The following is a 25,561-nucleotide window of genomic DNA, read 5'->3' as shown; positions in this document are numbered from 1 at the left end:
GAGCCAAGGAAAGTTGTTCAGGAGGTCTCTGTTGTCTAACAGTGTCCTCGGAAACTGAAACATTCTACCCTGCAAGGAAGCTCCATAAACAGGAAGGTAAACTGCTCAAAATAGCTCCAGGCAGTCCCTGAAACTGACAAGATTCACTAGGTCCCTCCATGTCAGATTAAGTAATAAAAGCGGAGAGTTCCACGCAGACAAGACAAGATGCAAGGAAGGCTCTGGAACCAGACCAGCTGCCTGAAAGAAGCAGAAACCAGCCGAGCTGCGTGAAACAGGTTAGACCAACTGAGGCACCCCGAAAGGACCCTCTCCATCCTGCTGAGCTGCCTGCAGGCTGTGCAGTGTGCTCCAGGTTCCCCAGCTTCTGTGAGCTGTCACTGGTGCTGGGGTGGGCATTGGTGATGCAGCTGTCGTTGAGTCGTTTCTGCTCCTGTAACTCCTCTGCACTTTGTCCCATGATGGGCTCCCTATTTGGCATGAGTAGATGTGTGTGTGTGTGTGTGTGTGTGTGTGTGTGTGTGTGTGTGTGTGTGTGTGTGTGTGTGTGTGTTGCATCTCCCCAGGAAAAGTTTTGTCACACAAGTGTCTCCCAGGAGGCACCCCACAACAAAAACACATACTGGGGAAAAAGAGCTTTCTAGTCTCATTGTCACTTTGCCTTTCAGGAACTGGACGTGGCAGATGTCACAATGTCACAATCCTATAGGAATTAGAGACCTCCTGCCACAAAGAATCTGGAAGGGGTGGAGAACTGCAGGTAGGAGCTACTGCCCGAGGACTACTAAGGACTGTGCACAGCAGACACCGGACACCGGTACTGCCAGGACTTCAGGAGGGAGGTCTGGGAGAAGCTGGGAATGAAAGGAGCAGGAAGCTGCTGAGTGTGAGACCTGTGATCAGGAGACCAAAATCAAAACAGGAGCCACGTTGTTATGCATTGTCATGAAGTCTCCAGACCTTACAAGAATACGTTTCTGTTCCCTGGGCCAATACTATCCTGCGTGTTTTTCAACCTAGGCTAGACTTGTTACCCCATGATGTACACCCACCCCTTTTGCCTTGCTAAGCCCCTCAACAACTGTGATGACTCCCCTATCACGTGGTATGTTCTTGCATTTATCTATCCCACAGGCAGCCTTGAGCCAGAGTCCGATACTCGAACAGCTAATTATCTCAAAAGCTGTTGTCTGTTAATCCTAACTCTTCCCCCATAAAATGGATCTCAAAAGCCAGCGAGGGGCTGCTTTCTGAAATCCTGACTTGGGCTCTGGGGAGGGGGGCAGTCCTTTGGGAAGTCCCCCGTGCGTGCACCTCTAAATAGAGTTTGTTTTAATCACAGTCATGGAAAGGTTTTTTATCTCGGGTCTAACAGAGACAAGACCCTTTTCTCTCGGTGAGTGTCTTCATCAGCTCGTACCCATAGAGCTTCATAGAAGAGAAACATATTTTAAAAGTCCTAGATCCGTTTTCCTAAAGCAAAACGACCATGTAATCTCATAACTGAGACTCCATACACACACACAACTGGATAGAAGCACTGCTTATGTTCATTTTGGTGCTAGGCATGTGCACACCTTCTTCATAACCATTGTTTTCTTTATTTTTCTTTTTTGGTAGAGATGGTGAGGATGAACATACAGCTCTACCTCTCAGGAGTTGGGGTGTGCACTGTTCTTCTAAACATCGCTGGGCCAGCTAGCTATAAGGGAAGAAAGTGAGAAATGACCAACCAGGGTGGATTTTAGAGGCAGGAATCAAGTTTCAGTTGTTATTTATTCTGTAGAATCATTTTGGTAATGATCCAACGACGTTATTTCCACATTACTGTTAGAGAGAATGACTTTGAGTTTGCAGAGATGGTTCACTGGCAAGTATGCAGACCTGAGTGTGAATTTCCAGTACCAGCTAAAAGCCTGACATGGCTGCTTGGGTCACTAACACCAGTGCTGGGCTTGGGAAAGGTGGAAACAGGCAGACACAGCCCAGAAGGTTCAGCCTGAAGCTTCAGGTTCCACAGAACTCTAGGGAAGACCTACAGCATTAAGTGAAGTGAGTTTCCCCTCCCTCTAAGAACAGTGCACTCATTCATTGGGGTTTCTTACTTTAGAGAAGCAATGAGAATACAGTACTGATCCCATAGGCTTCTTCAGTTACTAAATAGCTTATGTTGGGCTTTACCTTTTTATCGGCAATACATATTCAATAAGTTGATTATAATTACAATAATTAGATTAAAATATTAAAAGATTTTTGGGTGTTTTTATAGCAGAGATATTAAATATGTTTTGAGATGACTATGCAGTCTCATAAGTTTCTTATACTTAGAGTTTTGCCTCTTCTTAAATTGCAATAAAAAGCCAGAGTACTATTTATATTCTCCATGGAAAAGACTCATCATAAGTAGAAATGCTAATGTTCTCTATACTAAATTTATATTATAAATTCTTCAGTATCTTTATCTAATTGGGCATTTTCTATTAAAGAAAGCATTTTTTTTTAAATCATAGATGAGACTAGAAATTATTACTTTGGCCACCAGATGGAGCCAGTATTATTTCAGAAATGAGATGGATACTGATAATTTTCACACTTTTTCATTGTCTACTAATTCAGGAGTTATATTTGATTCTGAGGTTAGTGAAGGATTCCAGAATTAGAGCTCATTAATGAAATATGTTCTCATTAATTGAAAGCTATGTCCATCATTTCCTACAAAGAATCATCTAAACTTCTTAGGAGTAAAATGAAGGGATTAAGACGACACAGAGTGGAATTCTATAACACAGGCTGGGATTGTTCTGTCCATGTCGTTCAGATGTCATTGTGGCATCTAGAAATCATTCTTTGGTGTCTCATTTTTCATCATCACGGAGTTCAGTGCTGTTGTTATATATGAGGATTTAAGGTATATTTTAGGAACAAGAAGTATTAATTAAGACAAAAAAAATGAGATTCAAAGGACTCTTAAAATGGTTTCAATTTTGAAAGCCTAGTGAATATCTGTACAGAGTAACACTGAGCAATGTTGACTGAGAGATGTAAATTTATGTGCTTGAGAGGGGAGCCTGAGGCTTCTTCAAGGCCTGAATAACCCTAAGTCAATTCCCATCAGGCAGACCTAGACGTTTTCACAAATGTTAAAGTTGCTTGTAAAAGTTGAATGTGTAAAAAGAAAAGTTTGAATGTGTAAAAATTGCAATGTGCTCAAATTAAATTTCTAAAAATGTGATATTCAGGACAACTTTTAGTATGTGGAAGAAAACACACACACATATGTAGTAATAAGCATGTATTCATGCATGTATGTATCTTTCCTTATGTTTCCTTGAGTTATACCTTTATTTTTACTTCCCATCACCTTTTCATATGCTAATTATGTCTTCCAAAAGTTGACTCATATGTGTGTGCATGTATGTATGTGTGTACTTCATGTATGTATGCCTGCATGCATATATGCATGTGTGCATGCATCCAGGTATGTGTGTGTATGCTTACATGTTTTGTGTTCTATTCACACACTCTGACTACATCAACAAGAATGTCCAATCTGACCACGGTATTACTGGTGAAAGGGACATTGGAGCTGAAAGGTACCTACTTACAGAGTAGTAGGAAATGGTTAATTTAAACCAAGACTGAGCTATCCTCTTGGGAAGATTGTGTGTGCTGGTGGCCAGGTGCTGAGGAGTTCAGCAACCTTTCAGAGCTAGCAACCCCAAGAAATGGAATCCACACAATTAGTCTAAGCCTGTAGTGTGATAATGGATTTGACAATGATTTCATGCCTAAGAGGCCAGAGGGAAGCTGTAGGTGAACAAGAGGAGAAGTTGAGTGTTTGATGTATAAGCTTAATGGGCATAGATTTGAAGTATCATGTGGTTCCTAGGTGACTATCAATTATAATATAAAAATAAGGGTTTGCTGTTGCTAGGTTTGTATCTAAATAGAATGTCCATTGACCAGGTTAATGGAAAATAAATTCCATTCAGGGAGCTGAATCTATAAATGTGAAATTAGGGCATGAAAAAGGCTGAGAAAAAAAACACACACACACAAAACAACAATGACAAAAACCAAGGAAGTAAAGCTAAGAATCTGGACTCAGGAGTGAAACTGTGCGTTCTTAGCCATCACTGCCTTTCCTAAACTGTCTTCATTTGATTCTCAATGTCTCTTCCTCCTACTGAAAAGTAAAAGTGATACCACTGTAAGGTCTTAGGAATGATATCCAACCTCAGGTTATTTCTTTATATATATTATATAAAATTAAGAAATTTTCTACTCACCCTACATACTACCCACAGATCCCACCTCTTCCTACCCCCCAAGCCTCCCCCGATCAATCCCCACATCCTCAAAATCAAGGTCTCCCATGGGGAGTCAGCAGAGCCTGGCACACCGAGTTGAGGCAGGTCCAGGCTCTCCCCACCGCACCAAGGCTGCTCAAGGTGCCACACCTCAGGCAAGGGGCTTCCCAAAGCCTGTCCATGCAGCAGTTTGAACTAAACACCTGTCTCCTATATCCAGAGGGCCTAGTCTAGTCCCATGGGGGCTCCACAGCCTTTAGTCCACAGTTCATGGATCTCCACCAGTGTGGCTGGTCATCTCTGCATGTCATCCCATCATGGTCTCCTCTCTGTGGAATCCCTCCTCTCTTCATTCAATTGGATTCCTGGAGTGCATTCACCTCCATCAGTCAATGAATAAAGGCTCTCTTAGTCCAATCGGGTGCTGGCGGGCTCTCCCAACCTCAGGTTATTTCTTACAGGAACTACTTGAGTACCAATTGTACAGCAGAGTACAATTCAGAGGAGGTAGGTTTGTCCTATTTAAGGAGGCAGCTAGTATTCCATACTTCCACACAGTCTTCCAGGAGAGAGGTGTAGAGAAGAATGGTCACCTTCTAGACATGCATCTAGCAAGTGGCTTGCTTAGGCTTTGCTGTTCAATGGAGGGATCCTTCAGAATGTTGTTCTAGGAATGGTAGTGTGAACGAGAGTCTGTCCCACTACAACCTTCTTAAGCCCTGTTTGAGGGACAAGACTATCTCTCTGTGGCCATTTCCCTGATCAGGAACTTTGATGTGCAGAAGAGATTTGCAAATTATCTGTCAGAAATACAATTACGCTTAAAGCAGGATTTCTGAACATTCTTGACTTACCACAAAGATACTTCCTTTACTTAGAAGGTAGAAGAAACAATAGAAAGATTGGAGGCTTTAGCCTTTGAACAGATAATGTACTAGGGACAACAATCAGATTGTAAGATACAGTTCAGGGAGGGATGCTGGCAGTGTGATACCCCAGCAACTGCACACATGACCTGGATGTATGAGCTGGCTCAGATAGGAGTTCCTGAAATGAAGTGTCAGTCTTTAAGAAATATGCAAAGACTTGTGGTACCATTTTGGGAACAGGAGATTGAATTTAAGATCTTAAACATAAAGACTATACTTCCCAATACCAAAAGTGGCCAGCAACAGGAGCCCACTGAAGTCACACATCCTTGTAACACATTAGGGTTTCTTTGTTCTTATAGAGAAACACCAGGTACCTAGGAAAGCAGTTGATTCCAAACCTGGACCTAGATGATAGAAAACTCAGGCTGAGCAACGAGCATCTTGTAGTTCCAGAAAGAAAGGAATCTTTATTTTTTATTTTTATTTTTATTTTAGGATGCTGAGCATAGGGCTAAAGAATAAATGAGGACACTTAATGAGACTTTTTTTTGACCAACTTGATGATTTGATTAGAATGAAAAGAAATAAGTGACCAATCCATGAAAATTCAGAATAGTCAATATAAAGGAAAAAAATTCTAACAGAGAAGAAAAGAATATTGGTATGTGCTTTGTTTTACTGTTTTGATTAGTAGAGAGAATATCTCTATCTATATATCTATATACTATATAAAGACATATATTTCTACATATATGTAGATATAATGGTTTTGTTATGAATTTATAATCATATAGGAGGTGATGTGCTTCCTTTTTTTGTGTGTGTGAGTGAAGCAAATAGACTTGGGAAATATAAGAAGTGGCTATGAACTTTTGGTATGTTTAGGTATGCTGAACTTCCAGGTCAATTGTTATCTCACATGGATCAGAAGTGGTGGTTCACACAACTACCAAGTAGAAGAGGAAAAGCATCCTTGCTGGTAGAAGTAAGGCAATCTAACAAGACACAGGAGTCAACAACTGAGCAAGCGCTGTGTGTTGTCTTCTAGGAGGGGAAACCATAGGAGTATTTCTAATAATATAATTATAATAAAGCATATTTGAGCTTTTGATAACTTAACAAGCCAGCTCTACAGAGCAGGCTGAGTTGACTTTGAGTGAACATGCTAAGTTTTAAATAGTAAAACAGAGAGAAGATTCCCCGCTGTAAGAAATTGAGAAGAAAGCATGAAATTTAAAACTTATTGTGACTTCAATTATAAAGTCCAGATAAAGAGATAATAAAAAACAAAGCATTCAGATAGCCTGCCTGGCAGTTTATAGCCCTTTCAGTTTGGAAGAGGCAGTAGGACTTCTCAGCCCAGACTGACTGGTTGGTTGCCAAATCTTGGAGCATGAACAACCTGAGGAGTTCAGGGAGGATGGAAAGCAGGGTAGGTCAAAAATGTCAAACAAAATAAGGGGAAATATCAAACAACGAAGACATCGAGTAAAGCAACCCAGGGTCTTTATGTTTGCAAAGTAAGTGTAAATATAGAAATAAATATTATTTTCACTTGTCTGTATAGATTTTGCCTCTCAATTTTGTAGTTTAAGAATATTCAAAAGAAATAATCATGGTAGATTTTTAATTATTGTTTAAATGTTTTAAGAGATTTTAATGAAGACTTCAGTGTTTAACTGTTTCATAAAGTTATTTTTCATAGTTTTTGGTAATCAGGCATAAGTTTAAAACAGTTGACACTAGATACAATAAAAAATAATGGTGGATATTTCTTTTGAAGAAGCAAAGAACCCTTCCAGATATTAATTAACCTTTCTAATGATTAAGTTCTAATGATTAGAAAATTAGCATTTGGCTCAGAGACTACTTCAGCTCCAGCCCTGGGAAATGGGGCTATAGTGAGATGAAGCTCTCTGCCTTTCACATGTCATTTTCCTGCTTCTCCTTCATCTGAATGGACAGCATGGCTCTCCTGGGGCTGGGACTTACCTGTGGGTTGGGTGAGTGAGAAAGCAAATGGGCAGGCAGCTCAGCACCCTAATGGAGGCTCTGCGTGCTCACATTTCAACTCATGGTCCAGAAGCTGCCCATATTCTGCATCAGCAGCTTTTTCATTCAGATTCCAAAGCCAGCGCTTGATTCATTATCCCCAACGAACGGCACTTTACTCTTTTTGAGAAAAATCTTTTCCTTGGAGTGCAAAGATTTTCAGTACTGAGCACTGATGAACAAGGAGATTCTTTTGTATCTCAATAACCTCATTTTCATGGGGGAGGGGCCTCCTTTTCTGAGCCCTCCGGGAAAAGCAAGCAAATGATTTTGTTTTTCATAATGTCCCCACTGTCCTTCCTGCAGTTTGCTCACTAGAGCTAGTTTCAAAGGGTTAGGAGTTATTTTCAATAAAGGTCAAAATATTGAGGTTCCAGCTGGAACAGCGACAGAGTGGGAGAGCGAGAAAAGAGATACCATGATAAATGAAGACATCATGGGAATAGGGAGAAACAGGGTACTAGGGAAGTTCCCAGGAATCCACAAGGATGGCCCCACCTTAGACTACTAGCAATAATCGAGAGGGTGCCTGAACTGGTCTTCTCCAGTAATCAGATTAGTGAATACACCAACTGTCATCATAGAGCCCTCATCCGGTAACTGATGGAAGCAGATGCAGAGATCCACGGCCGGGTACCAGGCCGAGCTTCAGGAGTCCAATCAATGAGAGAGAGGGGGGATTCTATGAGCAAGGGGCATCAAGATCATGATGGGAAAACATACAGAGACAGCCAGCCAAACTAGTGGAAACTCATGAACTGTGAACCAATAGCTGAGGAGCCCCCATGGTACTGGACTAGGCCCTCTGGACAGGCAAGACAATTTTTCAGCTTAAACTGTTTAGGGGGCCCCCAGGCAGTGGGACCGGGATCCATCCCTGGTGCGGTGCATAAGCGGGCTTTTTGGAGCCCAGTGCCTATGGTGGGACACCTTGTGCAGCCTTGGTGCAGGGGCAGGGCCTTGGACCTGCCTCAACTGAATGTACCAGACTCTGCTGACTCCCCAGAGGAGACCTTGCCTTGGAGGAGGTGGGAATGGGGGTTTGGTTAGGGGGGAAGCCTGGGGGCCGGGAGAAGGAGGGAGGAGAGGGAGGTCTGCGGTTGGTATGTAAAATGAGTAGAAAATTTCTAATAATAAAAATAATTTTAGAAAAGGTCAAAATATTTTTTACCTTAAGTCTTGATTTGGCCCAGGGGATTTTTTTTTTTTTTTTTTTTTTTTTTTTTTTTTTTTTTTTTTTTTTTGTGATGGCCACCCGTAAGCACTGTGTGCTGCAGAATATACTTAAGAATTGTGGTCACTTTTGAGTCCTTTCCACTCCCAGGGTTCTGAAGTCACCAGAGGACAAAGAGTGGATCAGTAAACAGGAAGCAAAAATAAATACAGTGGAAGTTAAACAAGCCCCATCATTTACACAGTAGTGAGCAGGGGACAAAATAAAGCCGAAGGAAACGAGCAAGCCGCGTCTCCACTAAACACGCCAACAAATGGAAACAAGGTCTGAGGGAGGAGAGAAGAAGTCTGCCTCCGTGAGTTTGCGCCACTAAGGGTGGGGTGGTCGGTGGTCGGTAGCAACCTTTTCCTCTGAGAGAAAAAGTTCCACATTAGAAGGAAAGGAATGTTCTAAAGGGAGGCTCCTTAGGAGTCAGGAAGTAAGCAATTCAAAAGCTTCAGGAGGTCCCTGCAAGGGACCAGCTGCGCAGGCCTTTCTCTCCACCAGCTTAAGCAAGCAGTAAGGAATGCGGAGAGGCACTCTCAGATAAGCAGAGCTGCCTAGGAGACACCAAGGACGACTAAGCTGCCTGGAAGACAGAGGCCCGCTGAGCCATGTGGAAGGGGCTCAGACCCACTGAGCAGCCTGGAAGCTGTGCAGGGCGCTCCAGGGTTCCAGCAGTCATGAACCGTCATCCATATTATAGAGCGGTTTTGGTGATGCAGCTGTATTTGAGCCATAGAGATGACTCAAAACTTCATAGAAATGACTCAAATCTATAAGCAACAGCTCTCCCATATTCCTGTGAACAACCCCAGTAAAATTCATTGGTTCACCAAGTTGGGTTCTCATGGTGTTACCCTTACTCTGGTCTGTCATCAGTGTCCTGTCTGTAGTGGGTGGATGTTTATTTACATCTCTCTGGGATTTGGTCACACAACACCACCAAAGCATGTGCAGTTCCAGGGGTCTGCCTTTCTCCTGCCAGGATGGCATAATAGGGCTTTTAAAGGTCACGCTGAGGACTGAATGAGGTTGTACAGCGTATAATGGCTAATATGGTAGCTGGTGTAGTAATTGCTAAATAGATGGTAGATGCTCCTGTGATTTTCATACATGCAATATAAAATGTTCTTTTTCAAATAATCCTCAGGAAAATGAAATTCTTTCAGGTTTTTATGTTAAAGAGCACAGCCATGCTCTGAAGCTTAGTTTACTAGAAATAAAGTAATACAGTTGATTAAACTCCCCCAAATGTCTAAATGAGACCAATTTTAGATGCTACTATAATTTGATTACATAGAAATACTTGAATTCTTGGTAAAGTCAGGGTACATCCACAAGGGACAGGTCATCCACTAGAAGTGCCTTAGAAGTGGCTGGCTTTGGGGAAATTACACCACAGTAGAAACAGTGGCCATGTCTGGACCACTGAAGACCGATCTGTGCTGAGAGTGTATTCTTTCAGAAGGACTCAAGTATAAGAAGATGAGAAGAACAGCGGATTTGCAATGGGCACAATCTGCATGTTTCATTTACCCTAACCTTACTCTGAAGCAAGCCTGGTAACGGGTAACATCTTATTCTGCTTTTGGCTTGAGTAGGAATCAAAGAAAGAGAAACGGCTGATAATGGCGACCAGTTTGGCGATTGCTGGGTACCAGATGTTGAGGAAGCAACATCTCAATCAACAGGTTCACTAAGGTCCACATGGTCAGAACCATCCAAGGCCACTTTCATCCTGGAGGAAACCAGAAGGTAAAATGTTTATGGAGCAAGCATGGCCACTAAAAGGCAGAGCTGGGTTTTTTGTGTTGTTTTGTTTTCATATTGACATCGATAAGGTCTTTCTTGGCATCTCGGGCTCTCTCCTGCACAGTTCACACATACACACAGCCTTTCACAACACACACTCTCTTGTAGACTTTCAAAATACATCCAGATTATGATTTCCTAGCACTGCCATTCCCAGGAAATGACCATGAAGCCAACCATCTTGCACTTGCATTCTGAAATCATCCTTTCAGCAGCCCACAGCTGATCTCTGCTTTTGATCTTGTGTCTTTTTTTCCCCTCCTTTTCATTCGTTCTTTGTGTCTTTCATTTTCTGTATCTTCATCCCACTTGTTTCCTTGTCCTTTTATATCCACCCTCTGGCCTTGTAATCTCTCCCCCAATATAAATCAAAATAAAATAAAATTTAAGAGAAAAAAAGAAGAGAAGGGAGGAAAATCAATCTTGTCACGAAAGTTGTAGTGTGACACAGTGAGTCACACAGTAAACCCTTTTGTCCATATATCTTTCTTGCAAGTGTTCATTGTGAAGAGTCATTGGTCTATTTCAAGGCCTCTGGCTTCTGCTACACTATTGGTACTGGGTCCTCACTGGGACTTCTCTGGGTTATCCTGCTGTTGCCCTGTGTTGTGGAGATCCTGAAGCTTTGAGTCTGCAGGACCGGTCCATCCTCTCCCCTCACGTGCTCCAGAAGAAGACCCCCAGTTTTCCCACCCCTCTCATTCTGGCCTCCATCGAGTTCCCCACATCTTCCTGTAGTTGCTCAAACCATGAACTGATTTTTCCCCAGATGGAGGCCTGCAAATTCTCTTAGTTCCTCCAGTCACTTCTCAAATATCATTGCTGATCAAAAACTTCTCAGCCATCCCAGTTAACAACGCCTTCTCTTTGGTGGTTTGCATGAGGATGGCTCAGATGTTTGAATACTTGGTCCCCAGCTGGTGGCACTGTTTGGATAGCTTTAGTAGCTATGGGCTTGTAGAAGGAAGTATGCCGTGGAGACAGGGGGCAGGGTTGGGGCCAACTTTGTGGTTTCAAAGCCTCATACTTTTGTCAGTTTGCTCTTACAAAGCCTCGTGCTTACAATTCCAGATGTGAGCCTTCAGCTCCTGCCACGCCCTAAGCATTGTTCCACCATCATGGATTCTAACCCTCTGGAACCATAAACCCAAATAAACTCCTTCTTCTGTATATTGCCTTGGTCTTGGTGATTCATCATAGCAGTAGAACAATAAGTAATACACTACCCTTCCTCAAAAAAAAAATCCCAATTATTTTTTGTACAGTGTTTGTATTCATTCCTTGAGAATTTACAGTGTATTTTGATAATGTTTACCTACTTCCCCCAACTCCTCAGAGGTCTATCCACCTCTCTCCACCCCTCCCAACTTAGTGTCATTCATATGTATGTATATATCTCTCACCAGGTTCAGTTCATGCTGTCTTTATACTCACAGGTGTGGTGTCATCCCCTGGACCATGGACAACCTATGAAAGGCCACATCCCTGAAAAAAAAATTGACTTTCCCTCCCCTGGCAATCATCAATTGCCAACAGCTCTCAGCTAGGCATAGTACTTTTTGAGCCCCTCTCCCATCAACATTAGAGTGCTAACTAGATTCATCCAGTGCAGATCTTGTGTAAGCAGCCCCAACTGCTATGAGTTCATGATAACAATAGTCCTGTCATTTTTAGAAGACACTCTTTCATAACAGTTCTTCCCAATCTCTATCTCCTAGAAAAATCTTTCTTCACTCTATTTTGTGATGTTCCTGGAGCCCTGCATGCTCCCACTGGGGGCTGAGAACTTCACAACCACTTGTCCTTTGCACTCTGGCTAGTTGTGAGTCTCCACATCAACTGTCATCTACTCTGAAGCCCTGGTTCTGGTACATGGTCATCATCTCAGCAACTGAGGGCCCAAGGGCTCAGATGTGCTATGCAAATGCCCTGTTTCTTCAGAGGCTTCTCAGATGACTAAAGTAAGGCTAGCATTCTCATTTCTAATCTTGACTCCATAGTTTGTCCTGACAAGCTCTCCATTGATAGAGAGAAAAGTCTTTTATGTAAGAGACAATTCTGGCATACCAGGAGTCAGCTCTTCAAGGGTGATTTCTTGTTTTGCTGTGTTCTCCAAAGTGTTATCTTCACTCCAGTTTCTAAGGAGGGCCATATTTCATGGTATCCTATGAAGAGCCAATACCTTAGTTACCATAAACTATGAAATCTGATGACGTCCACTGCTTTCTTCAAGTCAAAATTCTCTGATATCAGGACAGCATTTTGTTTTGGTCAAACTTTTTGTCCAGATTTTAGATTTGGCGAATGTTACTATTTTATACCCTAGTGCTATGTGCTTGCTATTGTCTAATCCTTTGTATATATCATACAGATAAGAAAAAGACTGGTCCCCAAAGAACTGTCCCAAACTATAAGAAAGTGGTTGAGCACCTTAACCAGTTAGTGTCTCATTGGGCTGAAGAAGGAAGGGTAAAATAGGAAGCTCACTCATCTACCACCACCATCACTCAAATGCAAAGATAACTAAAGATCCCATTTGCTTTTTTCTGGGAGTCATAAAGGGTAAAACCAACTTCAAAATCTAAATATAACCAGGAAACACTCTATTTCAATTCTGTTTTTATTTTTCCCAGAAGTCTGCATTGGTAAGAGACAGATAGCAAGGGAAGTTGTTAGGACGTAGTGAAAATATCTAGGCAAGTTCAGTGGATACCTGCTGTTTATTTTTCTGTGTTCCACATCCTTATTTTAGATGACACATGAGGATGCTGACCACATTGTTATTTTCCACATGGGGAGGGGATGACCTGATTGAATTGGCTAATCAGAGTATTCTCTCCTCCTGAACACAGATTTGCCCAATTATTAACATGTGATCCAAATAAACACAGCATCCACTTGGCAGATTGATATGGACACTGTGGAATGTGGTGTGTGGTGCCAATCTGGAATGCTAGCTATGAGGGGAGGCCTGAGTTTGGTGGGACTGGTGAGCACCTTCTCAGAAGAAGGAAGAGAAATGCTTTGGACTTAAGCTGTCACCGAGGAAAGTACACAAAGAAGGCAGAATGAGGGAAACTTTGGTCATCTGAGTTTCCAGAGCTGGCTACGGTCAAAGTCAGCCAGCTCCTCGAGACCAATTATATGAGCCAAATGAATCTTTCTCTGCTGTCTTAAATGGCTAGTCTGATTTGGGATTTCTTTCTCTTTTGTCTGAAAGAGTCTCAAATAATGAATCAGAATTTCACATCAACATCTCCTAAATTGTTTGAGATCTTATTCAATGACAGCTAAAATTAATGGGCAAAATCATGACCTGATATTCTAAAATAATGAAGAAAATTCAAATATGCTTAACTTCATGTTTTTCCTTCTCTTTCTCTCCTCCTTTTCTGTTTCTTTCTTCCTTCTCAGCCCCCATATTTTCCCCAAAGATGATTAATGAACTGCTGCTATTGTCTCAGAAGGTAAAGGTTATGAATAGACATTCAATGTCAATAGTTAAACTTCATATTTTAAAAACTTCATATTTCCTCAGACATCAAGAAAGCTAAATAAAGTGGTATTTACCCCAACCACTCCACTACCTGACTAACACATTTCTTTTTCTAGAAGATTGAGTCACTTTTGTGTACGTTTTTGGCTGTTTGGTACTTGGTAGTGGTAGCCTATCTGAAAATTTGTTTTATTATCTGTAGTGAGAATTATGATATCTTAAGCAAGAATGTAAAATGAATACTGCATGTAAGTATACACACATTACCTGCATGTATACACACATATGCATATGCAAGCACACATACTACTTATACACATATATGGACACAAATTGCCTATACACACACATACATACATACATGTTTCCTAAATACATACACACAGGTACACATTGCTTACACATACATATACATGCACACAAAGTACCTACACACACATACATATATACTGCCTACACACATACACACTCATGCACATAATATCTATACACATACACACATACACACACATGTACACACTGCTTACACACACACACACACACACACACACACACACACACACACACACACACACACACTCTGCCTGTTCTAGGAGTAGGCGTTCAGTAAATGGTAGTTATTTTTATATTATAACTATCATATTACTTTCACCCACTATTTTTAGACTCTTGAAGGAGAATGGCATAAAGAGGTATTCTTATTCAGTCTTTAAGAATAGCTATGGAAAATAGGACATTGCTAAGTAAGCAAGAACACTTGTGTCTCTGTCTCATGCCTACATTTGCAGTAATATGAATAGTCAACAAGATGAAATTTCTTTTATGGGACTCTCCATGTTTTCTATCCTTAAGCCAATGATTTCTTGCTTTCTCTGCTCGTTTTAAAGAGCCCAACTAAAAGATAAAACCAGTCAGGTGTGTGAGCACCCGTCGTAAAGTCCAAAGGGAGAGCCTCCTTACTCACAGGTTTAGCACACCTTTCTTAGCACAGAGCAAACCAAGCTTTAATGGGTTAACTGCTCACTTGACTGCAGATGTCCCTTAAGGGAGATTGTTACTGGACCTGGTAAAAGTATATATTACTCTTTCAGCATTTCTATTCGGGATACATGTATTTTTTTTCCCAGTGGCTTAAAAACTCTAAATTTGTAAAGTACAGAGCCAGGAAGGACAGAAGGAAGCTGGGATCAGATGGTGTAGGAAGCATCACCTAATGTCATTTTATCAGCTTTTCTTAGGCTGTGCATTTCTGGTTTGTTTACTACTTCAATGATTCAATGTCAGATATATATTCATGCCCACGGCAATGTTGATCCTTAAAAATAACTGAATATTTTAAAGTACAGAGGCTTTTTTTTGTAATCATGCACCATGGCCATGAAATAACCTTTTATCTTTCTCATGCTAGGTATTCAAACAAAAACGTGTTTTTTTTGTCCAGGTTCAAGGCTTTATAAAAATGCTTTTATGTGTCTCAGTTCACTTTATCTTCCACAAAGCACTAATTGATGAAGAGTTTGTGATCATCTCGCTTTCTGTTTTAAATCTGTAAAATTTGCAGCTCTGTGCTTTTAAGTATTTTGCCAAAGGCCACAAAGTTACGAAAGGACACACTCAGGGAGAGTTTGTGCAGCACTTTTGCCCTGTCCAATTTCAAGTATGGTTTTTGTTGTCGCTTGTTTTGAGTTTTTGAACTTGAATATCATCATCTGGTTAAGAAAGTCTTGGTTTTAGTGAATGTGGTGGCAAAAAAAATCATCATTTTCATTTGAGGGAAGAAAAGCTGACTGACTTTTGTTGTTGGTTATTTTTGCTCTTTTTGGGGGGCCTGCCACCCAGGTCCCAAATAAATCACACACAGAAGCTTATTCTTACTTATAAATGCCCAGCCTTAGCTTACCTTGTTCCTAGCCAGCTTTTCTTAACTTAGATTTTTCTATCTATTTTTTTGTCTCTGGGCTTTTCCTTTTCTGTTCCTGTATACTTTTCTTTGTTTCTTGCTCTATGGCTTGCTGTGTAGCTGGGTGGCTGGCCCCTGGAATCCTCCTCTTTCCCTGGCTACTTCTTTCTTCACTCCTTCATCTCTTTCCTTCTTCCTCTTCCCAGATTTCTCCTTCTGTATATTCTCTCTGTCTGCCAGCCCCACCTCTCTCTCCTACCTGCCTTGCTATTGGCTGCTCAGTTCTTTATTAGACCATCAGGTGTTTTAGACAGGCACAGTAACACAGCTTCACAGAGTTAAACAAATACAACATAAACAAAAGTAACACACCTTAAAATAATATTCTACAACAGACCTTTCTACTAGATCTGGCTCCTACAAGACACTCATTTGCCTCTCTGTTTTTTAATTAGCAGAACTACTTGGGAATTAGTAACAGCTCATGAGTGAGGTAGGCTTCTGTCATGAAAACAAAAATATCCCAGGTAAATGATCTGTAGGGAAAGGTTTGTTTGGGCCCATTGTTTCATCCATAGTCAGCTGACCATTGGGCCAACTGAGGCAGAGCACCATGGTGAAGAACATATCATGGAGCAAAACACACATCTGTGGCATTTGGGAACCAAGAGAGAGAGGACAAGAAGGAGCCATGGATCTCAAACTCCCTTAGTTATAAACCTCCAGTGGCATAACACCCTCCCTTTGCTCTCTACCTCCTACTTCCTGAAGGTTTACCACCTCCCAAAAGGCTACACCCTGGTGACCAAGTGCCCAACACACACGCCTTTGTGGTATTCCAGGTCTAAACTATAGTAGCTAGCTTATATAGTACATTTCCTCTACTATTTTACCAGCTAAAATATCCAAGTTATCCATGGTAGAGGCATATGACTGTGTAATAATTCCAGGACACTCTTAGGATATGTGTTTAAGAGTAACTGTGAATGAGAAAGACCCATGAATGTTTTTGTATACTAAGCTATTATAAAACTTATTAAGACGGTAAAAGAAAACCATTCTAAATATGCATTACTTCTTTATCTTTTCTTCTTTTTCTTTCTGGCTGAGTACTGATAAAAACTACATGATAGGATACTATGCTGAGCTATCCCATTTGGGAGGAATTGCTCATAGGTGATACTGGATTGAAAATATAAAAGCTGATAAGTGTAGTTGGTTGTTACTTTTTATTCATTTGGGAAGCCCACCACCCAGCTCCCAAATATAATGCACAGAGGCTTATTATTTCTTATAAATGCCTGGCCTTAGCTTGGCTAATTTTTACCCAGCTTTTCTTAACTTATCCCATCTACCTTTTGCCTCTGGGCTTTTACCTTCCTCTATTTCTATATATCTTTTCTTTCCTTCTTATTCCGTGTCTGGCTGTGTAACTAGGTGGCTGGACTCTACTTTTCTCACTCTTTGATCTCTTTTCTCTCTTTTTTTCTCCCATTTATTCCCTCTGCCTGATAGCCCCACCTATTCTTTTTCCTACCTCACTATTGGCCATTTAGCTCCTTACTAGACCAATCAGGTGTTTCAGATAGGCAAAGTAACACAACTTCACTGGATTAAAGAAATACAACATAAAGGAATGCAACACATCTTTGCATCATTAAACAAATATTCTACAGCATAAACAAATGCTACACATCTTAAGATAATATTCTTCAACAGGTAATATTTTGTAATGCAATTTCTGTATAATCCTCCAACACACTTTGTCCCCTCCACCATATTTTCCAGCAAAGAACTTTTCTTTTTGCTTGATATTCAATTTCCATTTATCTAGCCAGAAAACATCAATAGCTCTTTCCCTGAAGTAAAATCTACCCACTTATCTCCCACACCAAAGATTCTGAGGAGCTGACAGACCATCTGGAGCATACCCCTCTCTTCTCAGCTCAACCTGGGTCACTTGCTTCAGCTCTATTACTCTTGAGTTTCAAGTGGAAACTGCTCCTCCACCAGGGAACACATGAAGATGTGACTGTGGTTAGATTAAGCATTTAATAACTGAAATGTCACAAGGGGGAAAGAAAAATGTTGAAACAGGAGGATTCTCTGTAGAAATAACCACCAATGATAAAGATTCAGGAAACGTTATCCAAATTGGTGATAAAAATGATGTCATATATGAAAATGGTTAAAATCCCAGATGAAGCCAAGAAAAACAAGCATTAGCAGATATAGAACTGGTCTCTTTCAGGGAGGTCCCCTGTCTTCAGAGTCCTGTGTTTCAACATGTCCTTTTACAAACTGTACTGTTCCTGTGGGCCACTGACTGTTCTCTGCCCTTGTTTTAGTCTCTTTGGGTGTGTCTCATTGACATTATCTTCTACCCATATTTCTAGTGTAGATATGTTGGGTGTGGGGTGAAAATAACTCTAGTTCAGAGACCCACCTTTTTAAAAAGCTGCTCTCACGTAGTTGTGCTTGAGAGACTGGAGGCCTCACTTGCATCAGCAAGCACCTCCTAAGATCGCTACGTTCCAGATTTACTTTATGCAATGACTAGGTAAGTTGTGGCGCTCTTGGCAAGAAGGGGATATATTTTATATTGGAGAAATTATTTTGGCCACTCCACGTAGTTAAAAGGATATTTATTTAATGGCGTAACTCACAAATTAAGTAATGGGTAGGTCGCAGGGTCTGGGAAAGGTGTAACGCAGTCCAGCTGTGTTCTCCGGAGCTCTGCACAATCCACCTTCACGGATCAGCATCCCGGCACAGAGCGTGCACCGAGATCGCGCTGGCCCATCCAGCTCTCGGGTCCCCAGGCGCCTCCCCTCGCCCTGCCTCGTAGGCGTGACAGTTGCCAGAGTCTCAATGGGGGTTGGAACTTCCAGATCCAAGCTGGAATGGCTACCCACTAAAATTTTATGCTCAAAAAACTAAAGAGCTATACAGTCAAAGCCAGATTTGGATACATTTTTATAATATTGTTTCCCAACAAAAATAAAATCTCCTATTTTCTCTTTTTTAATTTTTTTTATAGATTTATTTGTGTATTATGTATACAATGTTCTTTCTGCATGTATCCCTGCCCAGCAGAAGAGGGCACCAGATCTCATTATAGATGGTTGTGAGCCACCATGTGGTTGCTGGGAATTGAACTCAGGACCTCTAGAAGAGCAGCCAGTCCCAGTCAGTGTTCTTAACCTCTGAGCCTTCTCTTCAGCCCCAACCTCCTATTTTCTAGCTACCGATTTTCTCTCTCTTGTTTCGCTCGGAGATTGGTTGTATTTCTGGCCAATGGTGTATCAGCAAACCATGACAATAGATGCCTACTCAAAGCTCATCCCTCTATGCCTCTGCTCTTGTGATGCTTCCTTCAAATGGCCTGACGCAGAGGAGGACAGCTCCGGACTGGCAATCCTGCCATCTTGAGCTGTCTCCCAGGCCCTCGGTAGATGAATGCAGCCACATAAGACTCGGCAAGTGGAGTATTAAACAGTAAACCCACAGGGTCTTAGGAAATAACAAAGTATTATGGCTTAAGTAACTACATTTTAGAATGATTATTTAATCAATATTACATAAATGAAACAACAATCTGTAGTCCATTTGAAAAATTCACTCAAAAATGCACTTCCAAGAGACAGACCAGCTTTCCAGTCAGGAATGATACCTTTTCTAATGTATGTCTTAATTAAGAGATGTAACCAACCTGCATTTATGTATGTGGTTTTGTAATGGTTCAAAGCTCTCATGAGCAATGTCAGTTTTATAGATTTCAGCAATCCTTGCCTCAGGTTATTAGTAACTCTACTTTAAGAAATGCGAGTTACCACAAAAAAAAAATGAAAAAGGAGAGAAGAAAATAAAAATGACAACAACAGCATCTTAACATGTTGTGTCATCTTGGCCCTCCATTTGGCCCTGCCAACAGTCTCTAGTGTCTGTCACCATCAAGCCTGATTGCATCCATAATGTTCTATGTGCTTAGGAATAGTTTCTTTTTAATACATTATAGGATCACAGTGTTTGGAGAACAAAAGTATTTTGGGAGCAAATCAATAACAAGATGCACACTCAAGGGAAATTATGGGTGAGGAAACAGGATCACTTTATAACTATTTGCAGTACATCCCAGGTTAACTTTCTGAACTCTTCCAATAAAAGCAAAATTACAAGTCAAATTATACAGCATAGCTTTCTTAGAATTTCATGCCTGGGTTAGTATCAAACATACAGATAATAAGATTCTTGGGACAAATGAAAATTCAATTCTATTAACTCAAATTCTACTAACTCACCTTTTTATATTTTTAAAACAATGTGCATATACCCGAAGTAAATTTCACACACATACTATTGCCCTAGTCAGCAGAAAGACAAGAAGCTATCTTTTTAAAAAGCTGTATCCACTGTCTATCTGAAGAGAAATTACCCTTTAAAATAACGAGAGTGAGAGAAACATTTGGTTTTAGCTCTGACCTGCACAAAGCTTGGAAGTTACTGCAAATCTTTGGTCCCTTCCTCCCACATAAAAAAAGGAGAAAATTAAAAATTAATTTTTTTTGTACCTAAAATTCTGTTTCTCCCAGAATTTGGGTCAATGGGTGCATCCGGACTTCCAACTATGGCTTGCCTACCTTTAGAGAAACTTCTGGAAGGAACACTTCAAAGGCAATTTGAATGACTAATACAGGCTATGTCTGTGTGCCTGTGAGAATGAGATGCTGATGAGATCTGTGTCTCCAGCAGTGTCCTCAAGAACCCTTTCAGATTCTATCGTAGATACCCAGGGAAGATCAAGCAATGGTAAGGAGAGTCCTGTCTTACTCCAGTTCAGGGAAGGCCCAGGAGAGCACCTTAACAAGGCATGTAGACTGGGTGCCTTTTTTTCCTCATTCTTCTCTCATACAAAACATCCTGACCACAGGCTCCTCTCTTTCCCCTCTTTTCTCTCAGACCCCCCATCTCCCCTCTCCCCCAAATCTACTGATCCTCCAAAGTTTGTCTTCAGAAACAGGTCTCCCAGTGGGTGTTTCAAGTACATTTCTTACAGTTCTTTGGATGGATGTCTGAGGTCAAGGGCCAGTGTGGCTGGGCCATATCAAGGGCTCTCTTCCTTAGTCAACGCTGTCTCCTATGCCAGGGAGAGAGAGAGACAGGAAGAGAGGCTGGGGAATGGGAGAGGGAGAGAGAGGGAGAAGGAAAGGAAGGGAAGAGAGAAAAGAGGAAAGAAGGAGAGAGGAGAGGAAGAGGAGAGGAGATATTTCTTTGGTGTCTCTTCTTGTAACGATACTGATCTCACTAGGAGGGCCTCATTCTCAAGACATCATAGAACCTCAATTATTCCTTCCTAGATACTCATTGCCTTAAAGTAGCATCACATTAGCGATTAAGGATTTAACACATGACTTACAGTGTCGATAAAAAAGAAACCAACAACCTAACAACTAGAAAATAGATTTAGATGCTATTATATTAAAAAAACTCACTTTAAATGAGATTTGTCTAAACACATCGAATAAAAAATAAATATTATCAGAAGGCATAAAAAACACACCAAGATCCAAGTATATTTCATCCACAGGAAGTCTATTTTAAATATGAAGATTCAGATAAGTTAAAAACTGAAGGAAGAAGGAGGGCATACAATGTGAACACGTATTATAAGAAAACCAAAGCCCTTTTCAATGTCAGGCAGTTGGATTTTATAATAAGAAAGGTTATTAGAGATAAAGAGACATTGCTTAGTGGTCAGGATATCCTTCCTTAAGAAAGCATACCAATCCTGAATTTTGTACACCTAACAGCTTATTAAAATAAATGAGGTAAATACCCAACAGAGCAGAAAAGAACCAAGTGTTTTAGAGTAGATGGTAGAACATCTCTCCAAGTCCACACAAAATCGTGAAGTGGCAGCCAATCCTGTGTCTGGGGAGGGGTAAGAGAGCAGCTTTAGTTTATGCCATTTGAATTCTTTGTGTGTCTATTTTCGAAATACCTACTGTGTATTTAAAAGCAGCAAGTGAGAGAAAGAAAACAGCCTTTAACTGGGCCTGAACCAGATAAGAACTCTGCCATGCAGCTGGAGTCTCGGTGTCCTCACTGTGAAGTGTGGACTGTAGGACCCTTCCGTGAGTGCTGCAAAGATTATGTTGAGTCCGTACATCAAGTGGTATTGCAGAGCCACAGACACACCTGACAAGTTCTTACTGAGCTTTTCATCTGTTTCAGCTGTAGTTTTCAGAGGCAAAGCTCTAAGAAAGACCTCTGGTGCTTAACTTTTTCAGTGCCCCAATGATCTGAATTCTGTTGTATAGGGTAATTCCTTTATTTCCTGTCATGGATGTTCAAAGCTTGGAAACTTGGTCACATGCCACCCACTTGTGTCAGTACAACAGGCAGCTAGAGCACATTATATAAGTCATCTTAGCATCCTACAATGGTTTTTAAATTTTATCTACAATGGTATTAAAATTTGTATTACATTATTTACTTATCTGCATGTGTAAACATGCCTGTGCATGTGTGTGGGTGTGCCTATGCTGTGGTCAGAGGACAACATGTAGTACAGGAGTTGGTTCTCTCCTTCCACCATGTGGGTCCCTGGTGTCCATCTCAGGCATGGTAGCAGTGACTTTACCCACAGTGCCGTCTCACTGGCCCTGTCTTAAGTTTTGAGAGGCTTCAGTGCCCCAGTGCAGTAAGACCACATTGCCTGGCCGATTGGACAGTAGGACAGTAACTGATACGTGCCATTGCTTCCGGGAGTTCATCTGCTTGCTCCGGTCTCCCAAGGCAAAGCCTGGAAGTGAGCAGGAGCAGAGTGGAGGCAGGGGATAAAGAGCCAAAGAACTGGACATATTTTCTTACAGATGTAAGTACTTTTCTGAGGTCAGTTCTAAAACTGAATTGATGTTTAGGTGTGGGGGAATGATATTTATTGAGATGTGCTATAATTGTAAATTTAATCACGGCTAAATCTCCTCAATTAATACTTCATAAGAAATATAAGGCAGTTAATAAGAGTTCAAACATACATAGTTGTCAATCTCCAGGAAAAGACACAGTATAGAACACCCTGATGATGAAGAATGACATCATTTCAATGAAACTTTTGAAGCATTTTGACATTTTGAAGCTAAGAGCGCATAAAAGGTCAAAGGATCAAAAATTAATTCTAAATAAAGGTTGGCTTATGCATCTTAAGGCAGGCCAGCTTTATGTAACATGTACTGTGGCCACTCAAGGCTGCTAGTGCTGTGGGATTGGTCCTGCCAAAGGAACAACCTTTGTCTGTGTTTACTCAGAAATGTTCATAACGTGCTCTCTCCTTCTGCTTTCCTAATTCCTGAGTCTTTGCACCACCCTAGGACTCTCCAAAGCATCACCTTATTGACGTTTGTCTGTTTCTTTGCCTTTTTTCCTTTTTATTCCCGTAGGTCTAATGTAAACGTGCTTCCAACATTAAAAAGCATTAAGAGAAATTGACATTTTCAATGAAGGGCAAATTACAAGAGGTAAGATTTACTTTTTGGCCTGAACAACAGAAAGTACAACATATATGAAACAGTGATGTTCAAGATATTGGACATCTAGGGATGAGGCAGATTGTTCCTGAAAAATAAGAAAATGAACCAGGTGAGCCACATGTCTGCACTTTGACAGACACTGGAGAGGGGTTCCAGGTCAGTGGGTCACATGCCTGCACTGTGTCAGTCCTGAGAAAGCTCCCAAATCATGAATGAAGGCAGTGCCTAGGGCTGACCCTAAGTTTCAGAGCTTGAGCCACGTGCTCAGAAAGTAAAATTACTAAGACTTCTGGGCAGAATGCTGCATGGGAGAATCCTGTGCACAGAAGGAGCTCGGCAGATATTCAGAAGGCATCCATTAGGTATTCAGGGGAGTCTTGGTCACTGTACTCAGGTAAGCAACCACCCAAGAAAGGAGCAGACAGTAAGACGGGAGGAAACAGAGCCTAGCCATCAATCACACAAGGCCATGGATAGTGTCGGTTTCTACCTGCCAGACTAGAAAATTGCATAATTACTAGGTACATGGGGTCTTCCATTGTGATGAATAATTCATTTTAGACTGAGTACTTTCCTTCTGATATATCTTCAAAGCAACAACTGAAGCAAATTGTTAGTATGTAACTTATGCCTTTCTTAGAACAGAAGCCAAGAATGTTTATAGTAATACAATACTGCTCACAGGGCAAGACAATATATGGCATCTGTAACAGTCAATAATGTACATAATATGATGGAAGGGCTGTATTTCCAGCACTGATAGGTCAATGGTTACATGCTATATCGAAATTAAATTATATAATTATACAAATTTGACAGTGAAAAGCAATATATAGATTAGTTATTAACACTGTTAAATACTCTGGAGGAGGTACTTTTGCATAAGAATTTAAAAGAGACTGCTTTCATGTTTCAAACTGCCTGTGTTTTATTCCAGGTGTCAGGACAAACACTGGATGCTGGATGAACTGCCATGAGTACACATGCTCTTCCTCCACTTACCTCTCCTCTTCCTCCCTCCCCGACCCAGGTCTTCATTCCTCTCTCCTGCACTACATCACGTGGACTTAGCACAGCATCACAGGGACTTAATGCAGCATTCCAGCAGACGTTAGCTCAGCCAGTCTCTATTTCTGGCTCTCTTTGTAAGCTGCTGCACAGCTCTGGCTTCTGTGAGACAAGAGGTTGAGCTAGTCCACTGAGTATTTTTTGGTGTATCTCTCAGGATACAGGGTGAAATCTCAATGTGTTTTCTTTTATCTTCTTTTTGTTTTGTAAAATTCTGAACCAGTGGTATCTGTTCCTCTGCCCTCTGAAACAACCTATAAATATTGGCCATCTGTCCTCTCACAAAATGTTTTGTTCAGAATCATACGGATCACAACACTTATTTAACTTGGAGATGAGTCAAGGTCTTCAAGCTGTTTAAAAAATTGGAATAAAGGTGAAGTTCACTTGAATATATGTGTGTATTTTAAGTTGAAGGTAGATTATGTACTCTTCCAGCAGTAAAATAGTTTTATAATTTAATTAAATGCTTCCCTATACTGCATTTGAATAAACCTTATAATTCTGGTAGCCCATCTCTCATTTCTCTCTCTATCAATTTATCTCTCTCTATCAATCTATCTATATTCTTTCTATTTATCTATCAATATATCTTTCTGGCTACCTAACATCTCCTTTCAGTGGTGAAAATTTTATAATTTAATTAAATGTCTTCCTATTCTATATGTGAATAATTTTCCTGATTCTGGAGATCTATCTGTCTATCTATCTATCTATCTATCTATCTATCTATCTATCTATCTATCTATCATCTTTCTATCAGTCTACTTATATACTTGCAGGTTTCCATATCCCTAGCTTTTGCATCTTCAGATCCACCCAATCTCAAATGAAAAATATTTTTTAAAAATTGTACTGTATAATATTTTTTTTACAAACAAATCAGTATAGCAATAGTTTGCACTGCATTTGCATTAAATGGGATATTAAAAGTAATCTAGAGATAATTTAAAGTATTCAGGGAGTTTGCACAGGTTATATGCCTTCTTATATATAGGAGCATGTGTATCTACCCAGTGGTGCTGAGAACAATTCCGACTCCCATGCCTAAGTATCCAGGGATGGCTCCTCGTGTCTATTCAGCAACAACAGTGATAACTCTTGTTTCCTTTTATCATGCTCTTCAGCTGTCATATTTCTTCCACTGTTCTTAGCTTTACCTCCTTCAGTTTTATTTGAGCCTTCATTTAAATGTAAACAAGGTATGTAAATAAAACATGATCTTTAATAAATGAAATATTACTAATGTGTTCATAGACTGAAGGTAGCATAGTATTGTAAAGGTATGTTGTATGTTGAGTGA

The 25,561-nt window shown here is 40.7% G+C and overlaps 1 long non-coding RNA gene across 1 annotated transcript; it reads left to right on the top strand.

The window, feature by feature from the left end:
• Positions 1 to 24,648, top strand: LOC121824779 (uncharacterized). The gene is made up of 6 exons (XR_006066759.2): positions 1 to 278; positions 669 to 760; positions 8,559 to 8,763; positions 10,052 to 10,205; positions 23,101 to 23,178; positions 24,128 to 24,648. It is a non-coding gene; the product is annotated as an uncharacterized LOC121824779 (long non-coding RNA).
• Positions 24,649 to 25,561: the final 913 nt, after the last annotated feature.

The sequence above is a fragment of the Peromyscus maniculatus genome, chromosome 21, assembly GCF_049852395.1.
Source record: "Peromyscus maniculatus bairdii isolate BWxNUB_F1_BW_parent chromosome 21, HU_Pman_BW_mat_3.1, whole genome shotgun sequence".
NCBI lineage: Eukaryota > Metazoa > Chordata > Mammalia > Rodentia > Cricetidae > Peromyscus > Peromyscus maniculatus.
This window is presented reverse-complemented; position numbering and strand designations above follow the sequence as displayed.